This window comes from Ambystoma mexicanum, chromosome 3p (genome assembly GCF_040938575.1).
Source record: "Ambystoma mexicanum isolate Mex_15411 chromosome 3p, UKY_AmexF1_1, whole genome shotgun sequence".
NCBI classification, from domain to species: Eukaryota; Metazoa; Chordata; class Amphibia; order Caudata; family Ambystomatidae; genus Ambystoma; species Ambystoma mexicanum.
In genome coordinates this window covers 606,310,395-606,324,952 of record NC_090925.1, presented here as the reverse complement: position 1 = coordinate 606,324,952, position 14,558 = coordinate 606,310,395, and the positions used below count along the sequence as shown (strand labels likewise).

At 43.3% G+C, this 14,558-nt stretch overlaps 1 protein-coding gene across 1 annotated transcript in view; it reads right to left on the bottom strand.

The window, feature by feature from the left end:
• The window catches only part of CDH22 (cadherin 22), a 2,717,439-nt gene that overhangs the window by 1,640,297 nt on the left and 1,062,584 nt on the right, over window positions 1–14,558 (bottom strand). The gene's annotated exons all lie outside the window — the stretch shown is intronic.

Here is a 14,558-nt window from a genome sequence, read left to right as displayed (position 1 = left end):
AGGTAGACACTGAATACAGCAAAAAAGAAACAACAGTATTCCCAAAATAATCAGCAAGGCTGAAAGTACTTTCCAACCCCAAGATCCAAGAAGTCCCAGAACCAAGCGCTAAAATCCCAGTTTCCCTCGGGAACATGCACTTCTGAACTAAGGACGTGTAGATTCCGTATTGCCTTGAAGATGGTTGGGGAGGAATCTGGCACAAAAACACAGCAAGCGGACCCCACTAATTTACACACTCCACCACATTCAGCCAGAATGACATCTAATGCCATCCGGTTTTGAAGTGCTACTAGTCTTATCGCCTTCTGTTCTAATGTCATATTATAGAGTATGTCCGTGGTCTGGTTGATGGTTCTCTCCAGTACTCTCGCTAGTCTTCTGATATCTTCGGAATTCGATATCTGCCCCCAAAATGGCACAACTGATTTTGCTATATCTCCCACGATTTGTGCTGGAGTGTCACCATCCTCGTCCCGCCGGGGACGAGCCTTTGAAACTTCTTTTGTACTAACTATGAACACCCCAGGTAACAGGATCCCTAAATAACAGGTTCCCTGCCAATCCCTGGGCAACCATGGGAATGCTACATTACCGCAGACAAAGTAGACAGGTTCCCCTACATACAAAGGTCTGTTTTCCCCAGTCAAATTTGCAACGTTGGCACAACCTAGAAAATCTCCCATTGACTGAGTTCCATTCCTTTGGATGCAAAAAGAAACTGAATCGGGGCTATGGTTAACAGTGTAAGAAGGAGGCATGGCATCCTTATTGCCTATCGGAGCCATCTTAAAAGAAATCAAAGATTGCAAAGGACGAGACAGTCTATCAGAAGGCCTAATAGAAGCAATGTTCGGTTTACTCCTGTTTGCGAAAAGCGAGCTTCACAGGGGAGTCAAAACACGTTTCTCAAAACTATTCAAATTAATGCCGTCAAAGTTCCCTGAGATGCTATCATTCCAACGACCAAAGAACAGTGCTCTAAGAGAAGCATAACAAGCAGCTGTCAAAGGTAAATGATGAATATACCAACCTAGCCTCTTATCCCCGTGTTGCAGCAAATGTGAGCAGACCCAACAGTTAGACTTATTAAAAATGGCATGCGTAGCATTCATGATAAGTAGCACAGTATTATTATGGTACCTTTGTCTATTCTGAGAGTCCCTAGGGGACAGAGTATGCAAATGTACAAAGGGAGTAGGAACAGCAGGTACATTTTCAGTGGGCAACAAGGATTCTAAAGGATGCCTTTCCTCAAGGTACCACAATCCTGAAACAGTGACTATTAAAAACCCAAATATCAATATAAAAACACAGCAATACGTTTTCGGGGCCCAGGCATATTGTCCATTGTCCCGGTTGGTCACCCCCTCATTTACAAGTCCATTACGAGCGGTAGCGGTTGCAGGCATTGTAGTCTTCAAATGGAAACCCCAATGTTCGTTGCTGGCGACCTCCCGGTCGCGCGACTTCTTAGTCCTTCCACAACCCTAGCCAATAGAATCCCCTTTCTCAAATTTGAGCAAAAACAAGTCCTCGATGATCCTTTCCTTCTTCGAATGCACAGCTGAACCGTGCCGTAAGTCTATCAGATGCACAGCAAAACCGTGCCGTAAGTCTATTTTCTTGGATGCAGATTGTACCTTTCTTTTCCCGGTACTGATTGATCCAGAAACAATGTGTGGTCACTTCCCATTGGAAGCAACGTATCAGAGACAAGTGAAGATGCCCAATTTGGGACAGCAGTTTCCGGATGCAAAACTTTTGGAGAGTGTGGAGACGAAATGGCTGTTTCCCCAAGCCTCATGGGCTGAGAAAGATTCTCTGACACACTCTCCGCGCTATTTACTGCTTTGGGATTGTTGGTTACAGCATTAGCGAGGGGTACTGTTTCTTCTGTAACGTGTGGCACAGGGTGAGGAAGTTTTTCGATGTGCAACGTGTCGATCCAATTCTTTCTTCCAGAAACCTGCACCGCTGTTTGGGTGACCAACAGGACCTGGAACGGCCCACGCCAGCGAGGTGCAAGGCAGGAAGAGCGTTCAAATGCCTTGATGAGCACCCACCTTCCAGGCTTTATACTGTGGCCTGGGCCCTCGTATCGCATAGGTAAAACCTCTCGTACCTGGTGATAAATCAAATACAGATTTTTAGTCAACTGCCTACAATAATCTGAACGTAATACATTTTCAACATTTCTAAACGAATTGCATTTAGGAAGATTCCAGATATTGGCAGGTCTCCCCATTACCACCTCAAATGGAGAGAGCCCAGTCTTAGTTTGAGGGGTTGTACGCATGTATAATAACACGATCTGTAAGGTGCCCGGCCATTTTAATTTAGTGCTGGCACACATCTTAGCGAGCTTGTTCTTGATGATACCGTTGTGTCTTTCTACTAGTCCGTCGCTCTGTGCATGTCTGGTTGAATAGAACCGTTTGTCGGTCTGTAATGCCTCATATATCTGCAGAATTACAGCAGCGACAAAATGTGGACCATTGTCCGACCAGATAACTGCTAGACCGAACCGCGGGAAGTACTCCTTTAACATGGTTTTCGCAGTAGTCATGGCTGTAGCATCTTTAACGGGGAAAGCCTAAACCCATTTACTAAAAGCACAGATAACCACCAGCACATATTTTTTATTGTCACATTGTTCCATTTCAATAATGTCAAAGTGGATAACTTCAAAGGGGACAGAAGGTGGCCCAAAACCTCCCCTTGGAGTTGCTGTCCCCTTTCCCACATTGTGTTGCAGGCAAATCATACAATCCTGGACACAGTGCTGGGCAATTTTTGAAATTTTGTCATTTGCCCAAACTTATTCTAACTACTTTGTCATCTTCTGGGCACATACATGCGTAGGACCATGGGCCATGATGACCATCATCATTATATACGCGTCAGGGAGTAGCCATTTCCCTTCAGCTATCTCCAGCCAACACCCATCTTCATCAAGTTTCCCCAAGCCTTCAGCCCATCTCTTGGATTCTTCTAACGTGGCATCAGCTTGGATATCCCGTACAGACCCAACACCCTCATTCATTGCATAAGCATTTACAGTCTCCCTTGAAACATACATCTCCGTAAGGGGATCGGTAGCAGTTTGTCTAGCTATCTGATCAGCGAAAGCATTCCCTTTCCCTATGTCATCTGTAGTCTTTCGATGTGCTGCACATTTCAAAACTGCTAACTGAGTAGGGAGATCAAGCGCTGAGAGTAGTTTTACTATTAGGGAGCCATGTTGGATTTTAGTGCCATGTGAAGTTAGAAACCCTCTCTCTGACCAAAGTCTCCCAAAGTTGTGAACCACCCTAAAGGCATACTGACTATCAGTATTTATGTTTACTGAAAGCCCTTCGTAAAGTTCACAAGCTCGGGTCAATGCTATAATCTCTGCGGCCTGCGCAGAGTTATGCGTGATTCTCTTGGTTTCGACGACCGTGCTTAATGTGGTGATTGCATAAGCAGCTGTGGATGTACAATCCGGAAGTTTGAAGCAGAAGCCATCACAGAACAGCTCTCCTTGCAGATTATCCAAAGGAGTGTCTTTCAAATCAATTCTACCCTTTGTCTCTTGCTCGGTAGTATACAGACAGTTATGTGACTCTTCGTCGTCGCAAGTAGTATCTTGTGGGAAAGGTAGACGTTCAGCCGGATTAAGAACACAACACCTCTTAATTGGAATGTAAGGAGCAAACAAGATCAATTCATATCTTGTCAACCGTGCAGAAGTGAGGTGTTGCGTTTGGGTTCGGTTCAGTAGAACATCTACAGAGTGAGACACCATCAGGGTTAGATCATGGTCTAGGACCATTCCCTCACTCTGTTTTACAGACGCAGCAGCAGCAGTGACAGCTTGCAAACATCTTGGCAAAGTGCATGCTACAGGATCAAGGGCGGAAGAAAAGTAACCGCACAGCCTATACTTCCCTCCATGTTCCTGCATTAATACAGCCAAAGCACATCCATCACATTCATGCACAAACAACACAAAGGCCTTTTCATAGTTTGGTGTGCCCAAAACTGGTGCTGAGCATAATGCAGTCTTAAGCAAGTCAAACGATTGCTGGTGTTCCGTGTTCCACGGCAATGGCGAAGAAATGCCCTTCTTTGTCAAAGCCAACATCGGTTTGATCACTAGTGAAACATTTGGGATCCACAACCTACAGTAAGAAGCCATACCTATCAAGGCTCTAACTTCCTTCTGTGTATTTGCGACAGACATGCCAGAAATGTGTTTTATTCTTTCTGGTGTCAATTTTCTGCCCTCCTTTGACAGGAGATAGCCTAAATAGGCGACCTCCTGGCAACAATATTGAAACTTTTTAAGCAAAGCTTTGTGACAATGCTTAGCTAGATGGATAAGCAATAACACAGTGCCCTCCTTACAGGCGCTCTCAGAGTCAGCAGCTAAAAGCAAGTCATCAACGTACTGAAGCAATGTACAAGAAGAGGGCAATTCAATGGTATCAAGTTGTTCTTTCAAAGCCCTACTATAGATGCTAGGACTCTCTGTGTACCCTTGAGGTGCACGAGTAAATGTGAACGAGCGTCCCCCCAAGGTGAACGCGAACAAGTATCTACTATCCTTGTGCATAGGAATACTAAAGAAAGCATTCTTTAGATCCACAACACTATAGTAAGTAGCTGTAGCTGGAATCATGGTTAAGATTGTCGTCCCATCAGGCACAATTGGAAATTGTGGAGCGACGACTTTAATAATGGCACTAAATCAATTATGAAACGGAATGGAATTGCATTATCGCCTTTTTGTACACAGGCAAAATCGGACTATTGCACAAACTTCCTGAAATTTCTTCAATCACCCCGCGATGCACAAAATGCGAAACAATGCATTTCAAAGCTTGCTCGCCCTCAACTGAAATCTTATACTGGGGAATGCGTGGCAGTTCAATTCCATGTTTCAAAACTTTCTTAACATGTTCAATCTGTAAAACACCGACATCATTGTCGTCAACAGCCAATAAGCTCTATGGTACATTAATGAATTCTGGCGGCAAAGGTCTAGTCAAGAATTGCGAGACAGAAAATTGCTGTGGTGAAATCGTCAAGTGCACGCCATCAGAAGAACAATAAATCACTGCATTTAATTCTTTTAACAGATTCAACCGCAGCAAGTTCTCCCCACAATTCGAAGTCAACAGAAATGGACAGTGGTCCGTAAAGGGACCCAAAGAAATGAGTACCGGCGAAGAAACCGGACAAACAACTGGTGTAGCAGAAAACTCTACAGAAACATTGGTTTGCCCTGACAGTGGAATGTTTGGAACCCGTGAATGATCAATGGAACACTTCTGTGCTCCAGTATCTATCAAAAACTGATGTTTCCTATTTCCCACCACAATCACAACGTAGGGACCTTTCTGATTGACTCGAATAGGTATAGGTTCCAAACCCTGCTTCGGGCAATCCTAACGAAACAGAATGTCATCAAAAGGAAGCTCTTCAGATAAATATGCAGCAGAAGGATGTTCAAATATGTTCCTCGTATCCACACTCGGAGTCTGATTATCCTGTGAAAAAGGTTGCTGAGGATCCTGTGTAAACTGACCTCTACCAGGGCCCTCTACACCCGGGCGACCTCAGGATCGTCTACCCATATTCCCAAATGTGTTGTTCGACCTTTGGCGAAGGACGGGGCATTGTTCTCGCCAATGACCCTCTTGACAACAATAGGCGCACTGCTTAATGTTCACAGGACCCAAGGGCACATTCCCTTGCGGGACATACTTACCTCTAATTTGAGAACTACCCCCTCTGGGGCCTCTAACAATTTTCTGTAATAGCACTTTAGTCTTCAAATCACCTTTTCGTTTTTCAACTCTATCTTTTTCATTATTGACACGATTCTCGTAGTACTGAGCCACGTGCAGTACTTCTGATTGGGACTTTGCCTGCCAAGCGCTCTCAGAAGACATAATGTGTGACTGGATGTCAGGCAGCAATCCACGCACAAATTTGTCCACAAATAACCTTTTCCCAGACTCTGTGCCTAGGTCTTGTCCGCTGAAATCCAAGAATACCTGTTTGAACCGATTAAAGAACTTGGTAACACCCTCAGACTTCCCTTGGACACAGGCCGTAAGTTTGTCCCAAATAATTATTTTCTCTGGAATTATAGTTTTCAATTTTGCAATGATTCTCTCAAGGAAAGTTAGTATCACCTGAGGCGGTCTTTCACCAGCTGGCCTTTCTCCATCAAGTGTAGTTATATTCACCCATGTATCTCCCAACCCTGGCACATCGTCTATAGTTCTAAGTTGTTTCCACAAATCTACGGGCAGGAGTACAGGGAATAACAAATCAATATCGCCTAAGGTGAACACTGAGGATTGCAAGACGGACTCTATTTCTTTATAGAATCCTGTCGAATTTTTCCTAATATCAGGAATAGATTGTCTAATAGTATTCACTTCCTGTATTGAGAACGGGACGTGAACGAACTGCGATACATAATGTGCAGGAATGTTCACAGCAACTATACCCTGTGCAACATCGGCCGCAACCTCAACCTTCGGGACAAATGTCGGAGGAACCTCTCTCATAGGCAACTGAGAAGTAGGCGACTCCGAACGCTTACTAAGCAACAGAGCCAGGTCGAGCGTTAAAGCAGTCGAAGAAGTGTCAAGTGAAAAAGCTCTCTTATAAATACTCAATAACTCTGTGGAACAACTAATCTTTCTTTTTACACAATCATCCTGTAGGTACTCTATCATTACCTGTATCACTTTCCTCTGCATTTCTGGCATATACTGACTATATGTGTGATATACTTCAACTGGAGTTATCGACATATCTGAAATCCATCTAAGCGCATCCTTCGTACAAATTTGTGCTTCCTCAGATATCGATTTACGACAAGGAAGGAACCGTTTCTGCACATACATACTTTCCCCCTCGTCATCCTCATTCTGCAATTTTTCTAACTACTTTCTATACCCAAATAACCTCTTGACATGCTCATTTACTTTCTCCACAGTGTCTCTAGAAAACGCTAAAGTATTTAGATCCCTTAACCCTTGAGGGAGATCTGTATTATTTCATTTTCCCCACATTACACATAAATTAATCCCTAAACCTTCAATAAAAACATTTTTCTCAGGAAAATTATCAATATTACAAAGTATGGCAAAAACATAAGCTTGATCATCCCTCTCCATACAATGCTTAGCGCATGCAATCAAATCACGTTTCTTCTCTGGTGGTATAGTATTGCGAGTGACAACCTTCGACCCTGCACCTCGATCGACTACAAGCGGCTCAGGACCACTTGGAAGAGAGGGAGCAGTCAAATTCAATGGAGGTAATGTAACTGGTGCGATAAGAAGAGGTGGAGGAGCTGGAGGAAGGGGAACATTAGGAGGAGCAGGAACAACGGGAACAACAGCAGGTAGAGCAGGAATAGCAGGAGGAAGAGGCAAAGCAGCAGGAAGAGGTACATACAGAGGTGGCACAGAGAGGCACCAGACCTTCGTTCATTTAACAATTTGTCTATGAATTCATCGAAAGCGTGGAAGTCTTTGGAAGGATAGATTTTCTGAATTCCAAGTGAGAAAGCCCTATCCATATTCCTAGTCGATTCAGAATGTTTATCTTGGTCATACAATAATGCTTTTTCGGCGTTCGTCTTATGACGGCGCACATGTTTTTCTCTACTTTTAAGTTGCTGCAACGCTTCTTTTTTCCAATTCTGCAAAACATCAAATGCTGCAGGTCTAGCCTTCTTCTTTAACAGAATTCACTCTAAATACTCAATACGAGGGATTTCAAAACTACCATTGATTGGCCACTGAAGTTCGGAGGCATGTCTGGTTTGTCTGTGCCAAATGACATTAAATATTATATTTCCAATGCCATGCTTAGAGTACATAGTACATGCCGACGACCCCTCCTGTGGTGCGGGATGGCTAAATTCCAAAGATTGTCTATCGCTGCGGAACAACGCCCTGAAGCAGGTAGACAATTTCCCAGGCATATAAAATTATTGGTGTTACCTGGTCAATAATTGTGTCTCCAGATACAATGTGCCAAATTCAAATTATCAGGGTTGAATTAAGGGTCGGGTCACGACTCACCTGAACAAACTTAAGGAGGTCCGATCGGATTTCAAAGAATCTTACCTAACTAATCTTACCTCGTGTATGGTGATTTTGGCAAATCTGCCCGCCTCGATAAGTGGACCCTCGTCAAGATGACGTCTTGGACCACAAGCTAATCGTCCAGGGATCGGGTCGTGCAGCGCTGCTAATGTGTTATGTCTCTTTCAATGGGGCCCCTTTTTGTCACACCATCCGATCCCTGTCCAATAGCCTGCGTTAACCTTCAACAATCCGGCATCAATCTTGAGGGTCCCTATTCGGGCGCCAACTGTGAAAACAAAATCAAAATATCGAGGCTGAGTCCCTCTAAAGGAAATACACCGAACACAGGTTACAAAGGAACATACAAAGTACTTTATTTTATACTGAATCCAGTTACTAAGAACAGAGCAAAATCAGATAGCTATCGGCCCTCAGTGCAACACAACGAACTCGAGCATGGTTCAGTGTGTTCAGTGAGAGACGCTGTACATTAGAATGCATTGGTCTTTTATACTCTTCGTGAGCATGATGTCCAGCCCTACTTTGGGTTAATATTCTGCTAATACATCACCGATCTAGGGTTCATGCCGAGTTTCGCACATCCACATGTAACTGGTTTGATTTTTATACATATATCAACAAGCCTATACGGCAACTGTGTATTCTGGGATTTTCCATGCAGGTCTTCTCAAACATTAATATAATGTAGTTAAACAAGTGTTCTACGTTCAGTATTTGAATACTTTGTTCTTAACATATGCTCGCGGATTAGTTTCATTGCACGAGTAATCCTTTATACACAGGTCAACGAAGGACAAGATCTCAGTTCATGACCTCAACAAGTGGCCTGCAGGCAAGTTACATGTTAGCTGCGTACAGAGGTCAAGACAGCCATGTTGTATTTCGGAATGACATCGTCCACCATTTTAACTCACAGGGTGACTTTACAAAGCGAACCTAAAATGGCGGATTGACCTAAAATGGCGGTTTACATTGATTTTAAGGTCAGGACCTTGCAACAGAGATTTCTTCGCAAGCGACTTATAAGCAGCTTGGCTTAGGCCAATATACATATTTATTGCGATAGGAGGCACGATATAAATTCTCATTTGACACCATCAGAATGAGCAGGTGAGAATCTCTCTCCTGTCAGCCACCTGCTTTTCCTTCCCTACATGGATGAGGATGTTGTTAGGGTCCAGTGTGCGATGGGCTGGAGAGAAGGTGCTTTTGTAATATCCCGATGTCATGCTGGACTTTTCCAGCTGTCCACATCATTATGTGGAAGTTTGGGCTAAGCCGGGACCCATCGGGAGGGGAAGTGACGTTGGGGAACAGGGAACGGGCAGTTTACATGAAAGAAGGGTTGAGACCAGACGTGTCGTTCCGTGTGGGCCTCTTTATTCCTGCCTGCCTCCCTGAAGATTGTTAGAGTTATTAAAGCGCTTGGAGGAGAAGATCAACTGAACTGCAGCAGGTATATATGACTGTGAACTGGAGTACGCGCCTCACCTTCCTTTCTCTACATAATAGCCCCATCCTAACACTCCAAGTTCAAAACACGCTGACTGAATTCCTCATTGACACAGGTGCAACCGTCAATGTCCTGAGCGAGGAGGCCTACAATTGTCTGCCACACCGGCCAAAACTGCGAACCTCTCAAGTCAACATTTTTCCCTACTGCTGCAACGCAGCACTGCTGTGCAAGGGCACACAGGCACTTTTACAACAGTGTGTCCACACAAATTGCACACTGCTCGAATATAACTGTATGTCCTCTCCATGGAAGCCAACAGCGGATGCATCCTGAGTTTCAGGACGGCAATCGACATGGGACACTTCCTCATCCTATACAACTTGATGGCCTATAAATACATGGCCGCTGAAGGTGACGTCATGAAAATATACCCAAACCTCTTCAAAGGTTTGGGCAAATTGCGCGATTGCAAAGTGAGAACCCACATCGATCCTGAGGTCAAGTTGGTTGCCCAACATTACAGGGGCATCCCAATAAAAATACAAAGGCAAGTCGAGGAAGAATTGCGACACCTGTTGGACCTCCACATCATTGAGCAGGAGGTGGAACCCACTCCAATGGTCTCCCTGCGTGTACCAGTACCGAAACAATCGAGTGAGGGCTCCATTCGTTTATGCGTAGACATGCACCACCCTAACATGGCGATACAGCGAGAGTGACACCAGGCTCAGAGATTAACGGACATGATCCACCACTTTAATGGTGGAACCATATTCTTTATTTAAAAAAAAAAAATGTATATAGACTTTTAGTTTTGTAAAAGAAAACAAACTTTTTGTCATTTCCATTGTCAATCTCAATCCCCTGTCCCACATCTTTATGCATTTTACGTCTGGAGTTATGCGGACGTGGGATATTCTACAATTTTGAAGTTGTATTATCTGATAGTTCCAGTGTTTCCAATGGTTGTGGTAATATCATGTCCATGAAGTTAATCATGCCACAGGTTAACTGCACATTTGTTCCCATAATCAGATGGGTCCACCATTCAACCATGTTTCCATTTTTAGGGGCATGGCGTTCTAGATACAAAGAGCGTTTTCTGGTGATCTGCGGACATTCGATTATTAGATGTTTGGTGGATTCAGTCTCTTTCTGGCAGAAACGACATTTGTCGTTCATAGTCATTGATTCTTTTATTCTCATCAGCCGCTCCTTTGTATTGTAGAGATTAAGGCGTAACCGCAAAAACGGATTCCGATTGTAATTAGAAGGAAATCTAGCCAGATACTTTGGCAGTACACCCATTTTTTGCGCGCTCAGGCCTAAATCTGGTGCCGAAATTAATTCGACACGTTTTTCAGCGTTTTTAATCCACTTCCATTGTTTGAATTTATATTTTGCCAGTTGCGGTATCTTTATGACCAAAGACATTTTTATATTCGCTTCTTCCAAGATGCCTAATAATTTCTCTTCCCAGCTGTTTATTAGTGAGGCAGATGTATTGTGGTTTTTGTTGGCCAGAATAGAGTATGCCTTTGATGCTGTCGACGTTCTCATTTTCCTTGAAAGTGCTATTGATTTCCACAGTACTGTAGTGTGTAGGGAATCAAGGCCCAGTTCGTACCTCAATGCCACTATTGAGACACATTGTGGCAGATGAAGAACTTTGTGCCAGAAGCAGCCCTCTAATTGTGTCCAGAAACTTGCACTGATGTTCCACCCTGTTTCACTGCCAAGACATACTGCTGGTGTCACTTATTGCAAATAAAAAGTCACAACAGGTTGAAGTGAAAATTTTCCATAATTTGTGTGCAGTTTTTGTCCTTGTAGAGCAAACATTCGCATACGAGAATGGACTTCATTGGTCCAACTCCAAGGCGCCCAAATATCGAATTGCGTCTGTTCTAGCCAATATCTCTTTGTCTATTTTCCAGTTGAAAATCACTTTTTTTTATTTAGTTTTCTGTCCAAAAGCCATCACTTGGGATTTTTTCACGTTTATAGTTAGGTGATTTGCCGTTAAGTAGGTCTGTAGAGCTGACAATGATCTTTGTAGGCCTATTTAAGTACTATCGAGCAGCACTACGTCATCTGCATAGATTATGTGGCATACGTGAGTTCCATTTACTTTATGAGGAAAGCACCATGTTTGTGAAAGTGCCTCAGGCAGATCGGCAATGAAAAGTTTAAACAACAGGGCTGCAAGAGGGCAACCCTGTTTTACACCCTTTGTAGTTTTTATTTCATCTGATAATTCACCTTCTGCATTTAGGCACATGCAAATGCTGGTCTTAGCGTGTAATGCCATCAACGGTGATAATAACTCATTTGGGCAGCCCCACGTCTTCAATTTTTGCCACAGGAGGTTGCGATTGATGCTGTCAAAAGCTTGTTTTAGATCGATGAAAGCTAGAAAAAATCTTTTTTTGTGTTTTAATGCATCTAGTTTAGCCAGATGTAATATCAACAGATTGAGTTCTACACCGACTCCTTTGGTAAACCCAGTTTGTCTCACGTCATAGATCATCTTATTTTCTGCCCATTTTGAGATTTTTCTTTGCAGGAATGTAGCAAATATCTTCCCCATAGTGTCCAACAGCGCTATGGGCCGATAATTTGCTGGATCTTCTCGATTTCCTCTTTTAAACACCGTGACTACGATCACATTAGTCCATGAATCAGGGATCTTTGATGTTTGGGCAATTTGGTCAAATAAAACTTTAATGAATTGTGCCCAATTTTCTTTGTTTACTTTTAGCATGTTGTTGGAGATCCCGTCAGGGCCTGCAGCTTGTGATGATTTCAGATTTTGAATTTCTTTTTTAATTTCCGCAACGGATTCGATGACATCCCAGTTGCACTCTTCCAGTGTGGACTTAGGAATACTGTCGGCATAATCATTGTTGAATACTGCGTTATAATATTTCACCCAAGTGGCAGCATTCATTCCATTCGCTAGGTAGTTTGTTTGGTTTAGATGGCCACTGTTTATTATTTTCCATATGTTTGAGCTGTCTTTTTGAATTAATAGGTGCAACATTAATTCAGCTTGTTCTTGGTCACGTATGATGTTAAAGGACTTAGGGCCTCATTACACGGATGGCGGTAAGGATTTACCGGTACCGGTAAAATACCAGTACCGGTAAATCCTTACCACCTTACTATGAGGTCCCTTTGCGGGTTTTTTAGGATTTAACGCCTGCTTTTTGCAGGTGTTAAAAACCAACCCGCAAAGGGACCCAGGGAGCTAATTACGGTGCCGCAATTTGCAGTACCGTAATTAGCACCTTCACCATTCCCATTAAGCCCTATGGGGCAAAAATGGGAATGGGGAAGGGCAATGGTGGAAAGGGGAATTACCGCCGCCCCGCCAACCTTGGAATGGGGCGGTAATTCCCCTTTCTGCCAAGGCGGTGCTGGTATTTTACCGGCATGAACCATGGCGCTAATAGCGCCATGGTTCTCCGCCATCCGTGTAATGAGGCCCTTAGTCCAATTTCGATACTGTTGGCGACTTGTGGCTATTTGCTGTAGTAGATTAATGCCGCCAATTTTCTTCAATTTTTTCAGGTCTTTTGCTAATGATTTTTTTGCTTCACATAGTTCAGGACTAAACGGATGGGTGTAATCTCTAATCGTCCTCTTGTTTGAGCTAGTGAACTGTTTTAGTAGAGAAGCACATTCTACATGTAGCCTGAGGGAACATGTATGAATGAAATCCATTGTCAATGTGTCGATCAGCTTGCTGTTTATTCACAGTCGATTTTGAGTATTGTTGATGTCCAATTGTGTGGTATAACTTAAATGGCTTCTTATGTTACGTGTATGCCACGATAGAATGAGCACATTGTGGTCACTTATAGATGATTTTTTCACATGAAAATCTGAGATTAAGGCATGTAAATTCTCAGACACCCAGATGTAATCTAGGGTTTTATTTATATCGCCTCGCTGCCACGTTGCGGCTGCAGGAATATCGCCTCTGGTGCATCCATTTAGCATTGAGCAATTACGTGTTGTTAATTCGTAGGCCCATTTAGTGCCACGATCAGAAGCTTCAGTTGGGATTTCTTGCATGTCATTTGAGTTGCATTCTTTTTTTTTGTCGAACCACGTGTTATTTAAGTCACCACAGACCAGTATAAATGGCTCATCGAATGATTGCATGACAACTATCTATTTGCACAGTTACAGACGCCAGGTATTCTGCGTCTGAAATCATTGCTGGGTTCCAATAGGTGTTTAATAGCAGAAGATGTTGTTTTTGTATGTTTCCCAGCTGGTCGTAAGTTAAAGATCGAAGAGTGATCGCTTGTACAAATAGATTAGGATTTTGGATTCCAATCACTTCCCACCCTGAGGAGTTTTTTATCATTGCCAGTAAGCCGGAGAAAGGATAGCCAGTTTGATTTTTACCGGCCCCATTTAAGTAGGTTGTATAGCCATCACAGGACGGCGTCTTTCTGAGCCAAGTTTCTTGCAGACAGATGAACAGACTTTTAATGTCTTGAGATTTTCCTTCTTGAAATAAATGTGCGAAACCTCTAGTATTCCATGATGTTAACAGTAGGGTCGTGCATCTTGACCCTGCATCATACTATTCATTGCTTCTTTGCCTATTTGTTTCAGTTGCATGCACCGACTGTTGTTTCAGTTGCATCCTTAGAACTTCCCTTTTAGTCGTGTTAGACATGTGATGCAGCCCTCTTTCGTTGGTCGAGTTGAGAGAAGATTGTTGCTCTTCTGCAATTATTAAATGAAAGCCAAAGAACATTAAGTCATCCTTTGCATCGAGTAATGGTCTCGCTACAGTTTTTGACCTCATGTGAAGATTACCCAATCAGACCTTGACAAGGTTTTATATCCACGATACCGATGTCGTCCGATCGAATATTTCGCAATGCAGTTACCATATTCTCAACGCTCAACCTCAAGAAGGGCTACCGCGAGCTGGAACTAGCACGGGAGTCCAA